General features: G+C 39.9%; 1 long non-coding RNA gene across 1 annotated transcript in view; it reads left to right on the forward strand.

Moving 5' to 3' along the window:
• Positions 1–10,059, forward strand: part of LOC147912657 (uncharacterized) — a 133,690-nt gene extending 123,631 nt beyond the window's left edge. The window contains exon 6 of the long non-coding RNA XR_015549750.1: positions 9,372–10,059. This is a non-coding gene — a long non-coding RNA (uncharacterized LOC147912657). The remainder of the gene's footprint in view (positions 1–9,371) is intronic.
• Positions 10,060–10,647: the final 588 nt, after the last annotated feature.

Consider the following 10,647-nt stretch of genomic DNA (forward strand, 5'->3'; position numbering starts at 1 on the left):
ACACAGCTCATTGTTGTAATCAAATACAACTTACAACAAAGTTCTTATCTCCCAATCAATATTCATAATTGTTATTGTGTGGCATGGTCATTAGGCATAAATGGTACATGGTGGATATATACACGTCTACTATATTACTCTTACCAGCAGAGGGTGTTTTAATTTTCCAGTTATTATTCCTATTTTATTTAGTATTTCTAGTGTCATTAACCTTCATCCACATGAGGGAAAGATGTACAGGGAGAAGGGGAGCCTGACTTGGGTCATGAGGCACAGAGGGCATTCTAGAAGGGGGATAATGAATGGCGGCACTTTGTTACAGCACAGGGACCCGGCAGTGAGAGAAACCGATGAGTCTGTATTCTCTCTTCTCAGTGAAGAAGACCTGCAGGGACTTCACTGGACTCGCCTCCATCATGCCCTGCTCAGGAGCTTGGGTTTGGGAGGCAGTAGCTGCAGAAAAGATGCAGAAACTCTGCCCTCTGGGGCTTGTCCCTAGAAACCCCAAGTAACTGAGGCAAGTTCACTTTTATGTTGAGCCTGACAGCCTTTATCTGCTTGGCCTGACATTCCTCTAATTCAGGGGTTTGCAATGATGGTCCACAGGCTAAATCTATCCCACTGACTGTTACTGTAAATAAAGTTTTATGGGAACACAACCACTACCCCCACTTGTTTTCCTATTGCCTCTGGCTGCTTTAATCCCATAACCACAGAGATCAGTAGTCATGACAGAGACCTTATGGTGGGCAACGTCTAGAATTACTCTCTGGACCTTTACAGAAAAAATTTGCCAACAACTCCTCTAACTCAATGTAACACTTTCCTTTTCACAGATAAATATTAGGAGGCAGCACAGTAGAGTGATGAAGAGCATGCACTTTGAAATCAGACAGAGCAAAGGCTGCAACTTTCTTGCTGTATGAGTTTAGGTCACTGTTTTCTCCTCTGTAAAGCAGTAAAAAATATGCTGTCTCATAATGTTCTTGTGAAGAATCAATAGGATAACGCATGCGAGGTGCTTGACGGTGCCTGGAATTTAGTAAGTGTTCGACGCATATTAGCTACTTGTAAAAGTCAAAAGGTTGATATGTAACTGGATATGAGAAGTAGAACATGGTGGGTGAGATGTAAAATGACTCTGGGTGTTTGTCTGTGTGTTGCGAAAGCATCTTATGATTGATTGTAAAGGAATGGTTGAAGGGAGGCCTGGGTTGTTGGAGGTGAATTATGCCCAAATATTTCCCAGGATCTGGCCTTCACTTTAAGTGCATAAAAGTGCAGATGGAGGCTCTCCACCATCAACCATGTGTCTCCTCACACATACAAGGAGCTGAGGAGGGCATAAGGGCTTCTTTCAATCAACAGGGGTTGTCTCCTGTCCTCCTGCGTCAGTGGGGCTCAGATCAGATCAGACGCCCAAGAGTGACAGCCTATTTCCCAGTGCAACAGCCATTCACTCAGGGAATCAGAAGGGGTGTGAACTGATGCTTTATTTCAAATTAATGGGTGTCCAGGGTCTTTCCCCACAGGTGCTGAAGTCTGACATGGGAAGCATTTCATAAGATTCAGAACGAGAAATTAAAACTACAAATTAGAAAATCTTCCTACCATTGAGTGGCAATGAGACCATTTTCTGCCAGTCTTGCTCTAAGGGCCATGCTCTAAATTCTTCTAAACATTGGGTTAAGCACCGTATCCTCATTTGGATCTAGTGTAGACTCTGACATATATTAAGTGCTCAATAATTATTTGTTGAACAAAGATTGAATGATGATAAAGCAATAAATATATTAGGTATAGTTCCCATCTTTATGGATTTCAAGGTATAAGTGGGAAAGTTAGATGTTAATCCTGTTATATATATGATCGACTCTGTGGGGTAAGTATTTACAGAAAAATAAGTTGAAGCTCAGATAGGTTAAGGGACCTGCTTAATGTCATACACCAGTACACAGCAAAGCCAGGATTTGATCCTAGGTCCAACCCTGCCCTCTTCATCTTTAAACTCTTGCACCGCATTGATAAGTAATTGCTCAGATATAACACGCTTCTGGTGAGCAAGCAATCTGAAGAATATGATGAGCACACCTCCAGAAAGGAATAACCTTTCTTTGGGCACTAGATTGCAAAGAATATTGCTTGTCTGGGAAATTGATCTGGGCATCAGAATATTTTCTGATAAGAGTGGTTGGATCACAGGACTCAGGGGTCCTCACCTCTATATTAAAGCAGTGTTTCTCAGTGTAGACTCAGGCCACCTGCATCAGAGTCACCTGGAATGCTTGAAAAAAATGCAGCATTCTGGGCTCATTCCAGGGCTGCTGAATCTGAGTTTTACATAGCTCTCTGAGTAATTTTAATGTACATTAAAGTTTGAGAACACTGTTTAAAGGGATGTGCGAGTCAAGATTCAGTCAAGACAACAGAAGCCCCCTTAGGTATTTTGAATAGGAAACCATTTAATAAAGGAGATTAGAAGGTTACACCACCATTGAAAGGCTAGGGAGCAGAGGTCAGCATGGCCACTCCAGGCTTTCAGGAATCCTAAAGTTGAAAAGTTGCAGGTAAGCTGCAAGTTATCTCACCTGCTGTAGCTCCTATATGGGTGAGGCTCAGGAAGACTGCTGGAAGCTTCCAGCAAAACCCATGCCTGGGGTACGCCAACCTGCACATGGCTGCCTGCGTCTACTGTCAGAGAGTACTGGCACCACCTTCTCTTCTGCCGTCTGAATCTCACATGAGCATCTGTTATTGGCCAAATCTTGCTGGAACTCTGCTGGCAAAGGGATTCTGAGCAGTGTAGTTTCCATGCTTTCAGCCTCTTTTAATAAGAGGAGGGGATGGTATGGAGAAGTAGCAAGTAATATGTGACATTAGAGGGATTTAAACTCAGGGCTCTATTAAAGAAAACTGTAGAATTAGTTGAGAATTGAGTCTGTGAAAAAATATACAGGTGTTCTGTTAAGAGATAGTTTTCAAAAAGAGATACTAGCAATATACCAAAAAACAAAACAAAACAAAAATAATAGCAGTAAAAGAAGAGCCTGGTCCTGGTATGTTACCTCTCCACCATTTGGGGCAGAGGCGTACCTCGTTTGCTTCTGGTCTGGATCCACTTCTTTCCTCTTCTTTGGGCATCCTGAGTGTGTCTCCATCTAGTCCTCATAAGTTTTCCTCTTCTAGTCTTTGCTGGTTCTACTCGCCTTCCTTCTAGCTGATTCAGTTGGGGTGGACATCTGACTGAAGCTGGGACACGTATGCTCTCTCTCCTGGGAATTCGAAAGCTAAACATAGAGGTCGACGCAATCAGACAGAACTGGGCCTGCACTTCATGTCATTTAGAATTGCGACTTGAAGACCTGGCAACCCAAAGCCTTCTGTAACCTGGAGTCAAGGGGAAGCAGCAAGTATAGTACTTCATCAAATGAAAGACAGCATCAATTGTAAGTCTATCACTCAGAAAGACAAAATCTGCCACTTATACTATGGCATAATACCTTTTCATCATTCAGAATTTTTGTTTTATGCTTCTTGAAAGAGCTCTTTTAGACTTTTTAATCATAGTTTTTTTCTCATATAATATGCTTTTGAATTTTACTATTTCTCATAAATAGGAAAATATGAGTAAAATAGACTGTTTAGGTGTTCTTAAAACTTCATGTTCAGAGTCCAACTCTTGGAAATCACTTTTTCTGTACAGTATCACTGTTGTGCCACTGAGAGCACTGGCAATGGAGCATTTATTTAAAAAATGTCCCTCTGTGGTCTCCAGAATTTTCCTCTAATGTGATGACACTATTCTCAAGACTGGGTGCTCTGCTTTTCTACCTGAGGAAACTCATGGCCCCAACTGTGTCTTGTGTCACTGGAAGTTAAGCAATTTAAGAGATATAGAGATGTTAAATCTGGGAAAATATGAATTCTGGAATCCATGAAATATGGTTTGTCTTGGAGAGGAAAGTGTGCTTCAGAGGGCGAGAGGATCAAAGGTCCAGAGCTTGGCAGACATGATAACACAGAGGCTGCAGGAAGAGAGACTGGCGATTTCCCAGTTCTGGTGAGGACCGCCTGTACTCCCCCCAGTGTGGTCTGTAGGATCCCACTGCAACCTTAAAATATGTTTCTTCTTACTTAAGCTATTTTTTAAAATAAGTGGGCTTTTTTTCTCTCATAATTAAACAAGCCGTGACTAAGATATCCTGGAGAAATCCATGCCTAGTGGGGAATATAAACATGTAAACAGGGACCTTACAACAGTGCATGGTTTGTGCTATGGAGAAGATTATGTACAAAGTCCTATGGGAGCCCACAGGGTGAGTGTGTTCATATTCAGCTTCCCATCATTTCTGAGCTGGGGACCAGCCTCATTCAAATATCTTACAAATGATGCTCATTAAGATGCAGGGTATTGCAGAAGCAAACTGATGATGTTCCACCATAGAATTCTAAACAGCTGTCCACTAAGGCATATACAGGTCAGTCGTCGCTGTTCTGGGAACTGAGCCCAGGCTTCCGTTTAGTGATTGTATTGTTGCTTTTCAAGGTCCCACATTTTTCTGGCCGTACTCAGGCTCTCTGTACTGTTTCTCTCTCCTGCTTGAGTTCACCCTGCACCCTGTCGAGATCTTTATTCACCATGTTAGACAAAGCTGTGCACATTCCATTCCCGTCTTTATTGCTGCCTTCTACCTATTCATTCTCTAAGTAGTTTTAAAATCACCCTTTAAGTCCCAATTCATTCCCTAGTCTTTCAAGAAGCCTCCCCTAATTATAGCTTCCCAAACCATAGCTTCCTTCTCTTAACAATTCTTGTATCAAAACCATGCTTAATTGTTTTAATGTAGTTGATGTTATTTCTCCTGACCAGGTTGCTCATTCTTGGAGGATGGGGGGCCATATCTTAATGTTTTTGTTCAGCAAATATATACTGAGTTCTGTGTTTAAGTGCTAGACACTGAGCTCAGTGATGTGGTGAAATAAAGGTAGTCAAATAGGTGAGAAAAGATACTTTACAAAAACACATACATGTAAAGTACTGGTAGAAAATGGACAAGGTATTAAGAAAAATAGGGATCAAGATCTGTAGTGCCTTAGAAGAGGAAGAGCTGACTTCCAGTTGGGAGCATAAGAGGAAGCTTCCCTGACACCATGGCAATAGTATTGGGTCTTGAAAGATAGTTAGGATGTGGGCATTCAGAGAATGGGGTGGAGGTAGAAATCCCACTGCACCTCATTGCCAGTACATCCAGTGACCATTTGTCTAGGGCTGGGGTTGAAAAATCTTTTTCTGCAAAGGTCTAGATAGTAAATATTTTGGGCTTTCCAGACCATACAGTCTCTGTATCAGCTACTGAACTCTGCCACTGTAGTGTGGAAGAAACCATAGACAATACGTAAACGAATAGGCATGGCTGTGTTCTAGAAAAGTTTTATGTATAAGAACAGGCAGTGGTCCAGATTTGGCCTGCAAGCTGTAGTTTGCCAACTCTGGTTTAGAGAGTTACATGATTGAATATATAACGGAATGTATAATCACAGCTTCACCAATGCTCAAAATTAATAAAATCTAGAAAGAATTACTGAAATGTTGACAATAGTTGTCTTTGATTACTGAGACTATGAATAACATTTTTGTCTTTTACTTTTTTGTTTTTGCCAGATATTTTATAAGGATCGTGAATTAATTTTATAGTGAGAAAAAAACAAACTTTATTTACAGAATTAAAGTATAGACGGCGAGTGGTATACATAACCCAGAGCTTGGCTCACAGATGCTTGGGGCATACCTGAGCGTGGCTGATTGGTACCGTTTCTGCGAGTATTGCCTCCAGTGCTGAGGAAACTGCTGTCCTTGGAATGTCAGCTTAGCTGTGACAGACAAGCTTGCATCAAAACTGGGCTGTTTCTTCTTTTGCCCTCTGTCATCAGCTCCGCAGAGCCATTATGTCGTTCAAGAAACATCACAGCAGAAAGTCTGCCTAGACGGAAACTAAATTGATTTTCGGATTCCACCCTTAACCCTCTATTTTTGTGGTCTCTAAAGGGAGTCCAGGGTTTTTAAAGCACTCTTTGTGACATGCTGACAAGTCAAATAGAAGATGGAGTAATTGTGGACTTAGCCTTCACCCCAGATCACAGCAATGTGCATGAAATATGGCCAAACAACAGCAGTTGCCTGATTATAAGTGAGCTTAGGGAACAGACACGTGGCTTTAAATTCTAAAGTAGAAGTGCTGCTGATGATAAGAGCTATGCCCTCTTGAATACCTCCACTGTGCTTTTGCTCTGTTTGTTTTCTTGGCTTTCAAAACAATGCTTCAAGGTAGGTATAGCTATCCCCATTTTACGGGTAGGAAAAGTGAGGTTCAGAGACCTACTTTGCTCTTTCCACTTTGCTACTCTACTTCCTATTAGCCCTACTTCTCCTCCCACTGCAGGAGACATGTGCCCATGATTGAATTTCACCGCGGCCTTGAGATGCTAGGGAAGAGGGTATATGATAAGCTAAATGACTATAGACAGTGGGGTTTAACACTGAGTGATGACAAATCACATAGGTTTGGAGGGCAGGATCCAAAGACATTTCATTGGGCTTAATTAAATTTAGACTGTAGGCAAGAGAAATAAATTTCTTAGAAGAAAGTGATAGAATACCTCTCATATTTTTTTTTTTCCAAACCAATGTTACTGCCAGTTTCCAGAGACACTAGAGCTATGGCCCCATAAGGAAAGAGAATGGCTAAAGAAAATTTTATGAGTGGAAAAAAACTTGAGGTGGACTTTGTAATCAGATTGACTCAGTTTAAATCCAAACTTTTCCAGTTACTATGTGTAGATGTGTGTTAGTCAGGGTTCTCTAGAAAAACAGAACCAATAGGGTGTATATGTATATAAATATCCATGAGAGATAAAAAGAGAGAGAGAGAAAGAGATTTTAAGAAATCAGATGTGATCGTGGGGCATGGAAAGTCTGAATTCTGCAGGGCAGGCCAGCAGGCTAGAGACCCAGGGAAGAGTTGATGTTGCAGCTCAAGTCTGAAGGCAGTCTGCAGAATTCCTTCTTCCTTGGGGGATCTCACTCTTTTTTCTCTTAATGCCTTCAATTGATTAGATGAGGCCCACCCATGTTATGATGGGAAATCTGTTTTACTCAAAGTCTATTGATTTAAATGTTAATTTAATCTAAAAAATACCTTCACAGCAACATCTAGACTGATGTTTGACCAAATATCTGTGCACCATAGCCCAGCCAAGTTGACACATAAAATTAGCCATCACACCACGTGAACATTCACAAGTAATTGAACCACCCAAATCTTGTTTCCTCGCTTGTAGAATGGGAATAATAGTAGTATCTGCAATATAAGGTTGCCGTGAGGTTTAAATGAGCAATGCATATACTTTGCAGAGTGCTGAAACATGGTAAGCACTCAATAGATTTTAGCTACTATTATTACAGTGAGATTACAAACTTCTCTTAAATTTGTCTAGCTAACATCTTCTAAGAAGCATGGAGAATTTTATGCATTGCTGTCATTTGCCTTAAAAAATGCCCTCTTATTGGGAGGGGACATTGAAAATTACCATTCATTAAATCAGAAATAAACAGAGCCCAGAGTCTAGGTCAAGGGTGGAATGATTGGCTCTAGGTCAAACCACAAGTCAAGTAGAAATAGTTCAGGGTTGTCAGCCTCTGTAAGGCACTTCCCATTAGACTGTCATCATTTATCATGTTCCATTTACTTACAGATGGAGCTGTTTCCTCAGGGCATTTCCAAGAAATTCACATGTAAATCCCAGTAGTGAAGTTGGCTCCTTTCACTAAGATCTGAAAGGTCAAAGCAGTTGGAATGTTCTCAAGGTCATACATTCTCAAAGTTGAGAGTAATTTTGGTCTCTGTGCTTTAATGTAGAGGATACATTGTTAACAGCCCAGTTAACTGACTTGTCATGATGAAGAAGACTATTATGGTGGTTTGAGTGTAGGCTTTGGAGCCAGAGTGCTTAGGTTCAAATCCTGGCTATGTAAATTTTTAGCTATGCTATCTTGTGCAAGTTACCTCACATCTATGTGCCTCAGTTTCCTCAAATATAAAAATGGAGATAATATTATAGTACCTATATCATAAGTACAGTGATGGTACTAAAGCAATGCCTGGGATGTAGTCAGCATTCAATAGAGTTTGTTTATTATTAACGTCATCCTCACCATTGCCACTATGACCACCACTATTCAAGCAGTATATTTCATGTATATAATGTCTATCAAGCCTGGTTTTAACCTTCTCAGAGTTTACAGTTTAAAACAAAATAGGAATTAGCAAGACTCTTTTGTTTGGAAGTAGTGAAAATGCAATTCAATCTAATTCAAAACTAGTTTAAGGCAAAATGGGAAATCATAGGTTTGCCTGTAATCAGGAACCAAAATCCCACCAGGATTTTCTCTTTTCTTTCTTGATTTCCAATTTTCTCTGTGCACCAGGTTTATTTTCTTAGTCTGGCTTATCCCCGGAGTTGAGGACATGCTCTCTGGGAGATTGCTCTCATATACTTACACTTGCTTGACCCAAAGTGGAAAAGGAACTTTCATACCAACTTCACTTTGAAAAATCCCAGGGGGGCACTCTGATTGGCTAGGGCCCTTGCCTGCCCACTGGACCAGAGGGGTGATTGGCTCAACCCGAGTCATGTGCCAATTCCCGTAGAAGGGGACAAGCAGTATTTCCACTAAAGAACTATAGAAATTATCAAATGGAAAAGGGCTTAGAAGTCATGTTTCCCCAGCGTTGTCCAAAACTCAAATTTCGTAAAATTGTTCAGTTTGGTCAGGTGTCTACATTGTGTAGTGATGTAGTTCTTACTCTATTTTCTGCTCACCCCACTTACATATTCATTACACCCGTTAGGGATGTGCGATGATTTTCTACTAGGAGATGGTTGAAGGACCTGCAGAGTTTTTTGAGGCAGGGCTGTGTATGCATAATTTAAAAAGACCTCTTTGGGTTCCTGATTCACACTTTGGTTGGAAGTTAGGGAGAAAATTGTAGTGGAGATGAGGTGCCTCCTCTCTCACTATTCCCTGATTGAGAACCACTAAGGTGGACTCTCCTAATGCAATGACTTTAATGAAAACCAACTGGGAGAAGACAGATGAGGTGCAGTGAAATGTGTGAACTATGGACTGTGTTCTAAGAAATGCCATTTTGCAGTTTAAGTACGTAATTAAAAAAATTAATTACAAGTATAGTGTTTCTAGGCAGACCTTCTGAAGAATCAGCGCTAACAAAGCAATAAACTTTTGTGAAGATTATAAAAGTTGTTTATAAAACGTGCTATTAAGTGATTAAAACACTTATTTTCTTTGGCAGGTTAAACATTCCCCCTGAGATTCTGTTTAAACCTCAAATTTGCCGAAGAAAAGAATTTTGAAGAAACTAATGCTGAGTGAAGCCATAAGACTAAGCTGGAAAGAACTTGAGACTTGAGCATTTTTGGAGATGAGTGGAGGAAGGGGGCCAGGGACTTCATGATTCAGTAGTTAAAATTTCACTTCATCCACATATTTTTAGTATGTTACTCTAATCTCACTTGTCCCAAGTGACCTCAAATCTAGAGTGTTTTTGAGTCAGCTTCTTCAGAGAGTAAATTCCTAGCTTTCTACAGGAATGGTAATGGGGTTTGAGAGTGATCTTGGATTTAAATACTTCGTTGTAAGGATATTTAAGCAATTTTGCTTTAGGTGGTGTTTCTTATTCTTGAGCATTTCTGGGATTTTGTAGCATGCATTGTCTACGTCTAGAGCTTCCCAGGGCCAGCATAAATTTTAAAGTCATTTGGGTTTCAAGAAAGCTACCACATGTCCATTTACTTTCCATCTTCCACAATTCTGTATCCTCTCCTATTATCTTTTCCTTGTTGGGTATTTTATTGAAAAAACACTTCATTGTCATTTTAGGGATGATAACTAGAAGTTGTAACCAACTTCTTTCATTTGACAATATATTTTGAAAATATTTTCAGTATTTTAATATTCTTAGGTAATATAGTTTTTAATAGCTACACAGAATTTCATAATTGAGGTAAACTAAAATTCATTTAGTTACTATATTTTTATGTACATTTAGATTTTTCTCATTATTTTATGATTGTGAAAAATTAATGTGATGAAAATCCTTGTGCCTGCATCTTTGTGCATCTGATTATGTGTTTGGGATAAAATATAACACTTAAAAACATTTAGTACATGTGTGTGGGAGGGAGGATATTCATCTACACTCTTGGATCCCTCAGGGACACTCAATCATTCTCTCTGTCAACTGAAGAATTTGGATGAGTTTGAGAACAAGAGGTCTATCAGACCGTCATGAAATCATTTTAGATTTGTTTGTACTTATGTTTTAATAATAAACTCTTTTTTGGGAGTGAGAGAATTCACAAATTTTCAGAAAATAAATCATGCTATTGAAGTTTAGAGATGTGACCCCAAAGTTTTTTTTCACAATCTTATGGAGGTAAAACTGACATACAAAAAACTGCTCACGTTTAACGTACACAATTTAATGAGTTTGGACATATGCATCCACCTGTGATACTGTCACCACTATAAGGTAATAAACATACCCATCATCTCCAAAAGTTTCCTTG

This window comes from Ceratotherium simum, chromosome 34 (genome assembly GCF_057802395.1).
Source record: "Ceratotherium simum simum isolate JZ-2026a chromosome 34, ASM5780239v1, whole genome shotgun sequence".
NCBI classification, from domain to species: domain Eukaryota; kingdom Metazoa; phylum Chordata; class Mammalia; order Perissodactyla; family Rhinocerotidae; genus Ceratotherium; species Ceratotherium simum.